General features: G+C 40.6%; 1 protein-coding gene across 9 annotated transcripts in view; it reads left to right on the top strand.

Moving 5' to 3' along the window:
• Positions 1-16,256, top strand: part of RGS7 (regulator of G protein signaling 7) — a 429,679-nt gene that overhangs the window by 345,228 nt on the left and 68,195 nt on the right. The window lies entirely within an intron of this gene.

Below are 16,256 nucleotides of genomic sequence, written 5' to 3'. Positions count from 1 at the left end.
AGAGCTGACATTTTACTGCATAGCATTTAGGGCCTCATCCAATGAGTGCTCTGCTCATAACTTCCTCTTGGAACAGAAGAATGGCAACACCAGATCAGACCAGTGGTACATCTAATGCACTGATCCATCTTCAAAATTGGCCAGTAGTAGATTTTTCAGAGGAAGGTCTAAAACTCTCACAGTGGACAACTTTGCAATAATATCCGTATTGGGTAAACTTCTTCCCAATCCCAGGCAGTTAGAAGTTGTTTTATATCCTGAAGCGTAAGGGTTCATATTGTATTTATGATTTTTTATCGTAGTCTGTTTAATTGCATATATTGAATATAGTGGGAGTTCTGAATGCAGACCACTTGCAAGATTGCACTGATAGTTTGTAACAAAGGAAGTGCTAATCAATAAGATTGAAATTCACCGTTCTGCAGAAGACCCACAAAAGTTCTATGAACCCCTGAAGTCCTATTTTGAGGGCAAAATAGGCCTTAAGTAGGATTTCAGTGTCTTAAAGGTCTTAGGGGATTTATGGTACTCAATGGGCCCTCTGCAGAAAGGCAAATTTCACCCCAAAAGAATTCAAAAGAGATGCTGCAGACTTTCACAGTAGTTCTGTTATTTACTAGTAAATGATGTATAGAAAATGTAGGTAATTAAACCAATTTTTAATAAACTTACATTAAAGCCATTGTGAGTATCTCCACACTCTGTCATGCAGTAGAATGTTCAGTGGTATTTCCTTTGTTACAGACTATGGGCCAGATCCTGAGCAGCCCTGTGCACTTGCAGCTCCACCTAAAATTAATAGAAGAGGCAGGTATCCCGTGCCTCTGAGAATCAGTCCCCTATCAAACAAGCAAGAAGGACACTTCTTCAATAATCTTTGTCTATCAGAGTTAATGACAATGTAAACAACTTTATTGGTGATTGATACAATTTTACAAGCCAATGAAAATCTTATACTAATTGTAAAAAAGAAAAAAAAAGGAAATGTAGTTTCTCTTTAAATAAAGGCAGGCACACCTACCATTACTCACCCAGTGCTGTACTGCTGCCCATGATGAAGAACAGTAACAATAAAATCATTAACCCTTAAGATAGAAATGAAATGAGGTTGAGACATTGCATTTGTTCCTTCATTACCAAGTTAACTCCAAAAATAAATTCTTTTTTATTCCTTTATAGAATATGTTTAAATCTACTCAACAATGTCACTTCATTTTCTGCCTTGTGTTAGCTAAGGGTATAAAATATTTTCATGACAAAGGTTTAGCTACAGGCCATGTGTGTAAAACAGATGATGTCCTTTCTTGACACATCCTTTAAAAAAAATTCCAAAAAATATATTTCAGGAGGCTGCTGGCCAATTCCTACAGCAGTGCTATAGGGAAGTGATGCGAACCCTGCTACTGTTACAGGCTTTAGACTTTTATCTTGTATCAAGGTGAAATATCTTGGCATCCATTTTGAAGGTGACTAGCTGCCCACTTTTTGGATGCTCAAACTGAGACATCTAAGAAGCCCTCCTAATTTTCAATAAGGAGGGCTTTAAACTAGGTTCACCGGGGGAAGGAGACCAAAGCCCTGAGGTAAGTGGAGAAGTGGGATACCGGGAGAAGGCACGAGTAGGAGCGCGTGAGATGGGAGGGCTCCTGCCTCATACTGAGAAAGAGGGGCAATCAGCAAGTTACCTCAAGTGCCTATATACAAATGCACGAAGCCTGGGAAACAAGCAGGGAGAACTGGAAGTCCTGGCACAGTCAAGGAATTATGATGTGATTGGAATAACAGAGACTTGGTGGGATAACTCACATGACTGGAGTACTGTCATGGATGGATATAAGCTGTTCAGGAAGGACAGAAAGGGCAGAAAAGGTCGGGGAGTTGCACTGTATGTAAGAGAGCAGTATGAGGTGGACGAGGCTTTCTTCCGGCAACTCGCAGAAGTTACTAGATCGCAGGCCCTGGTTCTCATGGGAGACTTCAATCACCCTGATATCTGCTGGGAGAGCAATACAGCAGTGCACAGGCAATCCAGGAAGTTTTTGGAAAATGTAGGGGACAATTTCCTGGTGCAAGTGCTGGAGGAACCAACTAGGGGCAGAGCTCTTCTTGACTTGCTGCTCACAAACCGGGAAGAATTAGTAGGGGAAGCAAAAGTGGATGGGAACCTGGGAGGCAGTGACCGTGCAATGGTCAAGTTCAGGATCCTAACACAAGGAAGAAAGGAGAGCAGCAGAATACAGACCCTGGACTTCAGAAAAGCAGACATTGACTCCCTCAGGGAACTGATGGGCAAGATCCCCTGGGAGAATAACATGAGGGGGAAAGGAGTCCAGGAGAGCTGGCTGTATTTTAAAGAATCCTTATTGAGGTTACAGGGACAAACCATCCCGATGTGTAGAAAGAATAGTAAATATGGCAGGCGACCAGCTTGGCTTAACAGTGAAATCCTTGCTGCTCTTAAATACAAAAAAGAAGCTTACAAGAAGTGGAAGATTGGACAAATGACCAGGGATGAATATAAGAATATTGCTTGGGCTTGCAGGAGTGAAATAAGGAAGGCCAAATCACACCTGGAATGGCAGCTAGCAAGAGATGTTAAGAGTAACAAGAAGGGTTTCTTCAGGTATGTTGGCAACAAGAAGAAAGTCAAGGAAAGTGTGGGTCCCTTACTGAATGAGGGAGGCAACCTAGTGAGAGAGGATGTGGAAAAAGCTAATGTACTCAGTGCTTTTTTTGCCTCTGTCTTCACGAACAAGGTCAACTCCCAGACTACTGCACTGGGCAGCACAGCATGGGGAGGAGGTGACAAGCCCTCTGTGGAGAAAGAAGTGGTTTGGGACTATTTAGAAAAGCTGGACGAGCACAAGTCCATGGGGCTGGATGCGTTACATCTGAGAGTGCTAAAGGAGTTGGCAGATGTGATTGCAAAGCCATTGGCCATTATCTTTGAAAACTCATGGCGATCGGGGGAGGTCCTAGATGACTGAAAAAAGGCTAATGTAGTGCCCATCTTTAAAAAAGGGAAGAAGGAGGATCCTGGGAACTACAGGCCAGTCAGCCTCACCTCAGTCCCTGGAAAAATCATGGAGCGGGTCCTCAAGGAATCAATTCTGAAGCACTTAGAGGAGAGGGAAGTGATCAGGAATAGTCAGCATGGATTCACCAAGGGCAAGTCATGCCTGACTAATCTAATTGCCTTCTATGATGAGATAACTGGCTCTGTGGATGAAGGGAAAACCGTGGACGTGTTGTTCCTTGACTTTAGCAAAGCTTTTGACACGGTCCCCCACAGTATTCTTGCCAGCAAGTTAAAGAAGTATGGGCTGGATGAATGGACTATAAGGTGGATAGAAAGCTGGCTAGATTGTCGGGCTCAACGGGTAGTGATAAATGGCTCCATGTCTAGTTGGCAGCCGGTATCAAGTGGAGTGCCCCAGGGGTTGGTCCTGGGGCCGGTTTTGTTCAATATCTTCATTAATGATCTGGAGGATGGTGTGCATTGCACCCTCATCAAGTTTGCAGATGACACTAAACTGGGAGGAGAGGTAGATACGCTGGAGGGTAGGGATAGGATACAGAAGGACCTAGACAAATTGGAGGATTGGGCCAAAAGAAATCTGATGAGGTTCAACAAGGACAAGTGCAGAGTCCTGCACTTAGGACGGAAGAATCCAATGCACCGCTACAGACTAGGGACCGAATGACTCAGCAGCAGTTCTGCAGAAAAGGACCTAGGGGTTACAGTGGACGAGAAGTTGGATATGAGTCAACAGTGTGCCCTTGTTGCCAAGAAGGCCAATGGCATTTTGGGATGTATAAGTAGGGGCATTGCCAGCAGATCGAGGGACGTGATTGTTCCCCTCTATTCGACATTGGTGAGGCCTCATCTGGAGTACTGTGTCCAGTTTTGGGCCCCACACTACAAGAAGGATGTGGAAAAATTGGAAAGAGTCCAGCGGAAGGCAAGAAAAATGATTAGGGGACTGGAACACATGACTTATGAGGAGAGGCTGAGGGAACTGGGGATGTTTAGTCTTCAGAAGAGAAGAATGAGGGGGGATTTGATAGCTGCTTTCAACTACCTGAAAGGGGGTTCCAAAGAGGATGGCTCTAGACTGTTCTCAGTGGTAGCAGATGACAGAACAAGGAGTAATGGTCTCAAGTTGCAGTGGGGGAGATTTAGGTTGGATATTAGGAAAAACTTTTTCACTAGGTGGGTGGTGAAACACTGAAAAGTGTTACCTAGGGAGGTGGTGGAATCTCCTTCCCTAGAAGTTTTTAAAGTCAGGCTTGACAAAGCCCTGGCTGGGATGATTTAGCTAGGGATCGGTCCTGCTTTGAACAGAGGGTTGGACTAGATGACTTCCTGAGGTCCCTTCCAACCCTGATATTCTATGATTCTATGATTCAGAAAGTGCTGAGTATTCAACCTCTGAAAATCAAGGTCCTTTAAAATGTCTCAGATTAGGCACCCAGAATCACTAGTCATGTTTAAACCTGTAAGTCCTTGGCTTTCATTTAACTGATTGTTTCAATTTTAAAGTTATGTACAGTGGGACTCAACCATGCTGGAAAGTTTCTCCCATGCAAAGTTCCACTGAATTCAGCAGGACTTGGTGCTTAAGTAAAGGTGTGGATCTTTTGCAGTAATTTAGATTGTTGGTGGAGTTTGAGTAGTTCTGCATCCTCTCTGTATTGGATAGAGTTCCTGTCTTATGGCTTATTCATGTGGCTATTAAAACTATGATTTCACAGTTTAGAAAGCTGGCTCTGCTTTATATTGTTGCTCTAGAGTGAGTGAGCGCACTAATGGCTGAACATACTTGTACTCTGATACAACAATTTATTCTGCAAATTAAACTGTTATATGCCCACCTCCCCTCTTATTTAAAATTTAATTTAGTAGATTAATAGAGGTTCTTCTGGCAAATTAAAAACACTTTTGTGTCATTGAGAGTTTATGAAATACTGAGACTATTTATGTCCATAGTCAGATGGATCAGGGTTCATCTCAGTTTGGCCAAATCTAATAAATGTTAATCCATGTGCATATGGCATCAATTCTCATGAGGCTTGTCAATTCCTTTCTTGGGTTTAGTGACTCACAGCTGTTGGAAATTTGAGGAATTTAATTCTCCCACATTCTCTTGTTTAAATGTGATATATAAGAAAGATAAAAGGCAGATAAAATTTCCAAGGTTCACAGGTAATTACAGTCTATGTAAATACAACAAATAATTGTAACAATGTACAAAACAGTATTTTGGAGGGAGGAGGAGGAGGCGGTAATAAGAAATGTTTCAGGAGAAAGGTGAATAGAAGTGGGTGAAATTATAGAATGGATTGAGCAGAGGAAAAGTGAGAGTTGGAGGGGATTTAATTTTTGTTCTAGAGTTAGGAGCTGTAGTTCAAGAGAAGAGATGGATATGAGCTATCAGGGAATCTTCAAATAGGTAAAACGAGATGGGGAAGCTGTTCTGGATTATGGGGACAAAAGGAGACAGATATGTGCCTTTGAATGTGAAGAAACCAGTTGGAAACAGTGGAATGGGCTGAATTACAATGATAATTTCAGAAAGGGAGTTGGGCGGTGCTCGGGGGGGGGGGCAAATGTTTTAAGTCTGTGAGAGAGGTAATGTACTGGTTCCTGAAATGGACTAAAGGTCAGGTAATGTGTTCCCATTTTATGGTATAAATGAGGCGATTAGCTGGTATATTTTGGACAAAACAAAGTTAGAAGAATTAGTAGTATGGACTGAAGAAGTCCATAAAGGAAATCATTCCACTAGTTCAGGCCAAGAAGAGAGGAAGACATGCATAAGAGCTTCAGCAAAGGGGTTGAGATAGTGTCTGCTGTGAACAGGACAGTATTTTGTGGGTGATGGTAGGCAAATATATAGATCTAGGCAACGTGAAAAACAAAAGATTCCTGAGTCTAAAAGAATATGCAGCTTCTTCTGCACTAGAGGTGAAGTCCAGGGAATAGTAGTGGTTAGGATGAGAGGCTTTTACCAATTACAGTGTAGGCCAGGGGTAGTCAATTATTTTTTATCAAGGTCCAAATTTCTTAGTAAAGGTATAGTCAAGGTCCAGACTCTGGAGAAAACAATAAAAAACTCCAAACAATAATGATGATAATAAGTAAAAAAGATGTTGGGGTCTGTTCAAAAGTGTCTGACGGTCTGGATTTGGCCAATGATCCACCTATTGACTACCCCTGGTTTAGGCTATCAATCTGGGGTGGCTTCCTCTGCGTGGGTGCTCTGTGTGGAAGGCAGCACAGGGAGCCTCTTTGCCCTTTCCCTAGGACACTTGATCTCATGAGAAAGCAATAATTTATGCTCCCCTGTGCAGGGGTATAGCATCACCAGAGAGGACAAGTTGTTGGGTCAGAGTCTGGTAATGGTCCCACTTTCCTGGAACCAGACAGAACCTTGAGATCTGCTCTATAGGGAGCATGCACTGCACTCTTTCATCCTCTTCCTCTCCTGTCTGGGAGCTTTCAACTTGCTCCTCTTTAGGTAGTAACACATCAATGGCACTGCCATTCCTGCAGTACATGGCCTTCTATCCCCAGTCAGGCTCTGCCAGTAGGTGCCGTAACTTGCCCAACTCAGTTGGGAAGTTCTGGCAGATGAGAAAAGCAGAGAGTAAGAAACGGTGACAGATTGAATGTAATAGAGATTGGGAGAGAAGCCAAGGCAAAGCAGGATGTCCATAGTGTTTGAGGGAGAGAAAGCTACCAGCATCTGAGTTAGGACTTGTTGTTCTTGAGAGAGTTCTGGAGGAAGAGTTATACTGCTGGATGTACCACAGGCGTTCGGTATGACCTGTGTAAATCATAGACTGTATTTCATCTTCCTTATCTGTACAATGCAAATAATTCTTCACAAGGGTGTTGTGAGGCTAAACTAATGTGTGCTAAGTGTACTGAGATTCTCAAATGAAAGGTGCTATTAAAGTGTGAAATATTATCGTTATTTCTAGCTCTAATTATGTTAGACCAGGAAGACACCACTGTTTCTCAAGACACTGGCCATTCAGATAGCTGAAGAAGGTTTTTAGGTGCTTGGTTAGTGGGAAAGGGAAAAAATTGGGGAAAGGGATTAAATAAGTGGATATTGATTGATAGTGGCATCACTGCTGTTGTAGGATAGAAGAGAGGGAAGATTATAGAAGATGAGGACAGGATAAGTTCACAGAGATAAAATGGGCAGGAGATTGCAGGCTTGGGTTCTGGAGAGTCAAAGGAAGGAACTGGATTTTCAGGACTCCACTGATTCTGACTGAAAAGAAAAAAACAATGGTTGTAAAGTGATATGAAAGTTCATGTGTCAGACTTGGGCTGGTGAGGTACTTGCTTCTTCACGTGTGTGCAGGGGGGCAGGGAATTTAGCAGGTAGAAGACATGAGGTTAGAAGACTATAAAAACAACCAAGCAAATAGGCTGCAGTCAACTACAAATGCTAGTGAGTTAAATGTTACAGAATGCCAGACAAAGAATACTATGTGGAGAATCAGAAATGAATGGATAGTTCAGAATGTCCCTCAATGGTATTCTCTTCTTGCAAAAATTCATTTAAGTTTTTCATCTTGTTAACAGATTAGTTCAGTGTTTTGCATTTGGTTACAAAAATGCAGATCTGGGTAAAAAATAGAGAAACAGATGTAAAACTAAATTGGCATACAGTTTCATGCTGGCAAAGATCAAATATATCTGTACAAAATTTTGAGAGAGCTTGGAATTTACTTGACAGGGCAGTTGACAGGACAAGCTATCAATAGCTTCAATGCAGAGCTTCACTTCCCCATTGATATAACCAATAACCTTTAGCTTTCTCTCATGTGCTGTTTGTCTCTATTTTAATTCAAATGTACCTGTAGAAAACAGACCTTTTGTTATCCTTATCTGTCAAACAAAAGGAAAATCTGTGGATCAGAAATCTGAAGGTGACACTAACTAAACTTCTTGTGCAACTTCTATAACTCTAAGCATAATTTGGCCTTATATAAAAGATATCCATCAAATTCCACATGTGTACTTGCAGCGAAATCTACTTTTGCATTTTCAGAATCGCAAATATGCGCTTCACTTGAATAATGAGTTTAAAAAAAATTCTTGATTTTTGGGAAGAGCACTGAGCCAACTTCTGTTGGTGAAAGAGACAAGCTTTCAAGCTCCACAGATCTTCTATTGAATTAACTCACACAGCAAAACGATAAAAGACAAAAACACCATATCACCCATGGGCAAGCACTTCTCACAAAATGATCACTCCATATCAGACCTCTCAGTCCTCATCCTCAAAGGAAGCCTGCACAACACCTCAAAATATGAGGCTAGGAACTTAAATTCATCATTTTGCTAGACATTATAAATCATGGTCTTAATAAAGGCACTGAATTTATGTCTTATTACAACAATCTGTAACCCATTAACTCCCATTTTATGTCCTTATGACTGCAAAGGATTTAACTGGCTGCTTCACCTTGAATAGTCTCTTAAAATATATATTAACTACTTAAGTGATACAATCTGTTCCACCTTGTGTTTATCTGTGGCTCTCTGAGCATCTTTCCTAGACCTGAAAAAATGTGTAGCTTGAGACCGTGTCTTTTTCACAAATTGAAGTTGATCCACTAAAAGATATTACCTCACCCGCCTACTATGAATGTTCATTACTCTTTTATCCAGGCTGAATTACAATAAAATAAGGAAATAATCCCCAGTGGCAGTTTACCGCTTTTCTCTCTCTCTCTCTCTCTTTCTCTCAGTAAAGTGGAGACTGAAAGCTTCAGCTATCAGGGATTCTTTATGAAATGGGAGAGAAGGCAAAAAAAAGTCTATCTTTTTGCATTGCCCTGCCGAATTCAAGTGGCAATTTTCTTTTCCAGAGTTTTTCTTTCTAGAGATATTGTCTTTCCCAATCAGAGCCAAATTCAGTCATGGTACTGCTGAACTTGGCCTGTCATACCTCAGTTGCATCTGCAGAACATAACTTATACTAGGTAAATGCAAGCACAGACAGGCAATTGCAATCATAAGCCACACTTTTGTTCAGCTTAATTTTCCATGTGGAACGTGTTTGTCTACTTATTTTGCATTCACACTTTAAAATGCCTGTTTGAAAACTTGACCTGTTGTCTCAAACTTTCTTTCTCTAGTAGGCAGTCATTTTACTAATCTCTTTCCACTGAATAATTTGGCAAGTGGGAAGCATTCAGAGTAAACCTCTGTAATTTTTTTAACCAGATCTCAAGCAAGGGTCCTAGGGAAACTGCCAAGCCATAAGCAACCTGTTTTGAGAACTATTGAGCACCCACAGCTTGCACTGACTTCAGTGGGAGCTGCCTGGGTCCAGCATCTCTGAAAAATCAGTCCATAAATATGAGCCAGTGGCTTGGAGCAGGCATGGCAGCAGAGCATGAATATTCTGAAGCATTAATAGAAATTTGTTTCTTAAAATGTAGTTCCTCAGTGCTACTTGTGGATGAGTCATATGGCTCTGCATAGCAATACAGTTCGAATTCATAGAATCCACAGCTGGGAATAAGACCTCTTAGGTCATCTGACCCATCTCCCTGACGTTGTAGGTTTGGTTCTTAGAATGGTATTACTGGTATTAGTGTCTTGCCCTGTCCAATTTTATATATTGAGCTGTGGGGCTTGAACACTTCTCTTGGGAGACATCCACACCTTGATAAAATCTTACTGCCAAATGCAATCTTTCATACTTTTAGCCCATTGTTCCTAGTCATTAGTAATGATAAAATAACCATTAGCTTTTGGGTAGTGATTTTCTTCCAGGGATCTCACACCACTTTACAAAGCTAAGTAAGTAGCATTTAACTTCATTTTACTGAGGAGAAAACTAAGATACAAATGTGAGTGACTTGCCCAGGGTCAGACAGAGTCAACTGGAATGAGATCTCAGTCTCCAGACTTCTGTTCAGTTTTGTGCCCTAACTACTGGGTCCTTAAGTCTCCCTTACTAGGTACAGCATCGTGTTAACGTTGTTGTACCTGAACAGTGTTGCAGTTCTGTATCTTTTTAATGTAAAACAACTGAATGCTATAGAAATTGGCAGCATATACAGAATATTCTAGCCAGTAGCTTGGTGTAAGGACTGGCTAAAATGATAATCTATTATCATGTAGATTAAACCCACAATGGGAAAGCCCTGTTGCTCGGCACACACAAAATGAGACTGGACAAAATGCTAGTACATGTGTTCAAGGGAGCAAATGGGTATTAGCATGGAGTTGGACTAGACCTACAAGGTTTTTTCCCAGTTCTAGATTCTGTGAATTCAAACCCCACTGTATTGCTGTGCAGAACTACATTAGTCACCAGGAACCACCTCTGACGCATAAATGATTCAGTGAAAGTCTCTGTTCAAAGCTTGCTGGAACCAGGATGCCCTGTGTTTTGTCCTGAAGCCTGCCAAATTTTGATGCAGGTAGACGACCACATGGAAGGCTGTCCATCGGTGCGAGACCTCTGCTGTCCTTCTACCTGTCTTAGTGAACCTTTATCTTAGGAATCAGCAATTGACATGCCTTAGCTGATGTTAACCAGGTCAGCAGAATATAGGAGGAGAGGCAGCTTTTCATAGTCCCTGGTCCCAAGAGTAACTCCAAAGTGCAAGGCTCTTTAACACAGAACTGTAATTTTTTTCTGTCTCGTAACTGTGGCACTTAGGTTATAAGAACAAGAAGTTATAGCTGAGAATTCTCTTCTGCAGCCTGTCCAGGTTGTTTGCCAACGTTTTCATAAATGTGCATAGGAAAAGTTCTCTGGAACTTTCTAATCAAATATGACCCAAATAGCTGTTTTTAAACATCTGTTTGCTGTTGCATTACTATAAATGCATTGTTAATCTAGGTTTAAATCCTGGCCTTTATCCATATAAGCAATGTAATTTCTTATAGAAAGAATAAATGTAAAGATTTATAAATATAATTCACAATTTTCAGAATTACTTTCAAATCACTGCTTTGAATAAACTAAACTGATTTGACTGTTTCATTATTAATATGAAAATTAAATCTGCTAGTCTATTAATAGGGAGCTAACAAAAGACATGGGAGTGATTTTATTTGGGAGTGGTATATGGCCATGGGGAACTCCAAAACCATTGAAGCCTGCGATAACTGAACATCTCCAGGCTTATGTAAGAGGGTGTAATTGCATTGTAGATACTTGAGACTAAATGATGAAAGTTATTGTGCCCAGTTTGTTCACATAAAAATTGGCATTTTGTTTTTTATGCTTAAGTGGAAAATGAAACCTGAGTTAAGTAAGCATCCTAGAGACCAGAAATAATGAATTGCTTTATAGAAGCATCAGTGACGTAAAGATGGAATAATTTGTACTGTAAATGGTGGTGATACTTAAATTGGGCACTTGTTACAGATTTGTCTATTGGCAGTGCAGATTTACTCTAATCCTTTATCTGGCACATTCAAAGATTGCTAATTTATCTGTCCTCAGGACAGCATCTGTTTGAATTCTGTAGACCTTATTTTAACTTTTATTCTTTTGCCCTGGTAATACTGAATGTATGCATATAACTCTTATTGACTCTGAAGCCAGAATTTAGTCCTATAGCTAACATTAGCTGCACATGTATTCTGAGAAATAGGTGAAGGTAGCATCTGTAAATTCTCATGACTTATGTTTGTGATTAAATTAACCTATATCAGGCACTCTTAAACCAAATAAAGTGTCCATGCTAGGGTTTTTTTTTTCATAATTTCATAATCATTTTTATATATTTTTCCAATCAAAACCATTTGGCAAAATCAATACAAAATGTTAGTATAATTGAATCTTTATTTTTGGCTGAAAAAAGATTTTAACAAAAATATTTAACCATGCCATTGAAAGACACGCTTAAAAATAATCTCTTGTAAAGATTTTCTCCTTCTCTTCTGCCTCACAGACATTCAGCCTGGCCCTCAATTTCTTGTGATTTAAAATTCTCAGTGATTCACTGGAATCTTGCATAAAGATAACAATGTCATCCCCATGGTAGTAGTGTAGATGGGTTCCTCTGATCCTACTATGTGGGGTCTTCTATTGAGGTGTTATTAGGCCTAATTGTAAAGCCCACCCTGAACCCAACTAGACCACAAGTAACCTAACCTGATCCAAACCCAAATATGTCAAGTCATTGTCATATCTGACCTGACACGACCTAACTTGCACCCAACACTTGTAGTTGATTCCCATTGACACGACCTAACTTGCACCCAACACTTGTAGTTGATTCCCATTGGGTTCAGGTCAGGTTGCAAGTCTGTAGTCTTCAAAGACCCAGTCCTGGTGCCATTGCAATCAGTGGGAGTTTTGTCACTTACTCCAGTGGGAGCTTGATCAGGCTCTATCTGAGCAACTAACTAAATTCATGGCCTTAAACTTTTAGAATGGGAGCTGTGGATTTTCCACTAAATGAGTGTATGTAATGTATAAAATTAGTTCTCTTCCTTGTTCATAGTGTGAAACCTCATAATTATCTGTATGGTTTTCTTTAAAAATAAAATAAAAAAACCGAACCCCGCAGGGGCTTTACATGAGCTTTAAATGATAATTAAGCAGTTGAGAGTTGAAAATGGCTAAACCCTGAAAATGGGTTATTGTGGCTGAATATATTTAAAAGCTGTTGCCAAGAGGCAACATACATCAATGAGACATGTTCAGTGATTTTACTGCTGAGCTGTCAAGTTGCCCACATTTTGTAACTCAGTTATTGTGGGTGAGATTTTCAAAAACAACATAGCAATTCATTAGCTCAATTCCCATTGAAGTTGAGGGGTACGTCTACACCCAGGCCCAAAGACTTGTGCTAGCAGGGTGTGCTAACGTCAGCTAAAAATTGCTGTGTAGATGGCACTTTGAAGTTGTGGCTTGGACTGGAATTGGGGCTGTCAAGCCCCTCCCCGCTCCAGACTTCAGAGTTCACGCTTCAGCCCAAGCTGCAACTTCAAAGCACCAAGTGTGCACTATTATATTTAGAGTACTAGTGTGAGCCCCACTGGCATAAGTGGAATGGAAATGGGATGGGAGGCTCATTCCTAGATGATGTGTAGATGGGCCGAATAGTTGAGTTATCATTGTTTTAAATAGATTCTTATCTTATTGCCCAGACAGATGCGGGTTTAAAGTGGGGCTTATGTCTAGTAGTTTGGAAAAACCGTCACTGCATGTTGGGTGCCTCAGAAAGCACGACCCTACTGAAAATAAGCAAACAGAAAAGTAAGTTCAGGGGAAGAGAACAAACATACTAATATAAATACCTAGCTCTTATGTGGCACTTTTCACCAGTAGACCTCAAAGTGCTTTATAAAGCAGGGCAGTGTCATTATCCCCATTTTACAGATGGAGAATGGAGGCATAGAGAGATGCAGTGACCTACCCAAGGTCACCCAGTACTGAAGTGGCAGAGATGAGACTAGAATCCAGGTCTTATGGGTTCCAGTCCAGCGCTCTATGACATCCCTTTGAGTGTGGCATTATTCTGTTTCCTTGTACATTTAAATTACCTTGGTCATCTAAATTTGTGGAACATTGCTCATTGATACGGTCTTTAAAAACGTTGCTACTCAAGCTCTGTTTTTCCATGGTACTCCAATCTGTTCTAAATCATATGTTAGTGCTACAACTATATAATTTGTTTTACTGGAAGGCAATCACATTGATTGCAAAATCATGTTAAAGTATACAAGCACTAAAATAAGATTGTATGTTGCAGTCCATGTTTAGCAAACTGAGATTACGAATCAGGCTTTGTTACATTATATATCATTTGTTTTTATATCAAGTAATTTTTATGAAGTACTCTGTTGCATTTGGTTACTTCCAATGAGATTGTGGCTTTATTGTAAGAGATGCTGAAAATGAATGGGCCAAATTCTGATCTTTCACCAGTGATAATCCCGTTTTTGACTGCTTTGAACTAGTTTGTAGCTGATGGCAGAATTTGCTTCATGATTGGCCCTAAGGATGTTTAGGACCCTATCTTGTCACTTATGCAGTCACATATGCCATATGTAACTTAGAGTTTAGCACATGATGCTGTTTGGTGAATAGGTTTAGTTCTCCTCAGTGCAATTAGTAGTATTCTGAAGGTTTCAGAGTAACAGCCGTGTTAGTCTGTATTCGCAAAAAGAAAAGGAGGACTTGTGGCACCTTAGAGACTAACCAATTTATTTGAGCATAAGCTCACGAAAGCTTATGCTCAAATAAATTGGTTAGTCTCTAAGGTGCCACTAGTATTCTAAAGGCTTTCCATAGAGCCAAATGACCAGTTTGTAGAGCAGAACAGTTTCCAAGGTAACTGCACCTCTGGCCACGTGGTGGTCTCCTTGTGGGCATCCCACCTATTTAAATTTGTCAACTTGACCCCTCACCTCCCCAAAAAAAGTATATGTAAAAATAAGAGGCCTTTGTTGTTAAAAGCATTCCTACAGATCATACTTCCAGCTCTAGCTATGTATGCATGCACAGCAGAAACGTGAATTCAAAATAGTGGGCACTCTGGTCTGCCTCTCCATAGGAGTAGTTTGTCTTCTATATTTGGTGGGACAGCTCCAGTCAGGCCAATGGGGGCGTGCACTGGAGGTGCAAATTCTGTGCCTGCCAGAGGCTTGTATTTTTTTGGGGGGGGGTAATGTCCGTCCCCCCCAATTATGCCCGTGTGCCTCTCACCTTGTTGTTGAACCAGCTATTTATGACTGACTGCTTTGGAAGAAAGGAGGAAAACAGTTGACTTATTTACTCCCTCTCCATGCACTACCAGCCAGGCTTCACCGACTGTAGTAACTGCAAACCACTATTGTTACAGATGGGACAAAGTAAAGTCTGGGAAGTACTGTGCAATCAGTGCCTTAGAGATGCTGCAATAAATATTTTCCTCAACTCCAACTCCCATTCTTCTTAAGGAAAAAAAAATACTTCTCTGCACCTCCATTTTCTCTTCTGTAAAAGGAGGGTGATATTTATCTTCTTTTGTAAAGGGCCTTGACGTCTATGGATAAAGTATGCTTAGAAAAGTTAAAATAGTAGTATTGTCTGGGAAACCGCAAACAATTCAGCTCAAATTCCTGAGCTGCTGCTTCCACAAGAAGCCCTTAACAATATCCCAGAATGGCCGCATTCATGTTAAAAGTGAGAGTGCTGGCAACACAATGATGGGATGGGGGGCAATTGAACCAAAGAGTTGAAGTTGTCCTTGAGCATCATTTTCTTCTGCCTTGGCATCAGCAGAGATGTCATACTTCTCAGATAGATAAATCCTCACGGGCACACTTTAGACTCTGCCTTAAGTACACTGAAATGTAGAAAGAATTTTAATGAGCATAAAAAAGGCCAGATGGTATAATCATTAGACTCCTAAAATAAGAGAAACATTTTAATACCCTGGAGGAAAGGCTTTAGGGATAAACGTAACCATTTTGAAGTCCTGGCTCAGAAATGTGCATACTAAAAAGAAGTCAGATGGAAATTTCAAGGAGACAGGTCCAGGACTCGTTGCCACAAGATACTACTGAGACAAATAACGTAGTATAACAGCAGATGTTTTAATTAAAGGAATCTAATCCTGTTCTGAAATTTACTTACTGGGGTAAAATGACAAAGGCTGATAATCCTCATGCTTCAGGATCAGACACTGATCTCCAGGTGTCATACCTCTCTAATGAAGCTCATTTCAATGGACCTCACTTCTTTAAGTCCCAAAATTACCTACACACCATACAAATATGGTGTCACATCACTTTTATTGTTGAAATTGATTTACTTTGGAAATAAAGAATCTTTAGTCTGAGGCTACAGAAAGTTATTTACATTGAAGGAAAGTATCCTATAGCATCTCAAGTTCCCTACATGATATTGTGTTCGTCTTTTTGGATCTTTATAACCATTTAAGAGTTATGCCAGGGGCCTGAATCTACAACTCTTGCTCAAGTTAGGTAGCACTTACATAAGCAGTCCCGTTGATCTGCGATGAACACATGTCTGGAAGCATGAGAATTGTTAGCCCTTTTCATTTTACTCCAGATAGTAAATGTTGAAACAGGATTAGACTATTACACTTGTGTGGGCCAGTACTGTTTATCTTGGGGTCACCATGAAATTGCCCTGGTGTAGCCGAATTAGGCAGATTGTGGGGTGTTCAGACCTTCAGTTGACACATCTTGGATTGGACACAGCCAAAGAAAGGCTGCCAGACAAAAGTGAATCATTGGTCTGTTT

Source organism: Lepidochelys olivacea (assembly GCF_965140295.1).
Source record: "Lepidochelys olivacea isolate rLepOli2 genome assembly, chromosome: 3".
Lineage (NCBI taxonomy): Eukaryota > Metazoa > Chordata > Testudines > Cheloniidae > Lepidochelys > Lepidochelys olivacea.
This window is presented reverse-complemented; position numbering and strand designations above follow the sequence as displayed.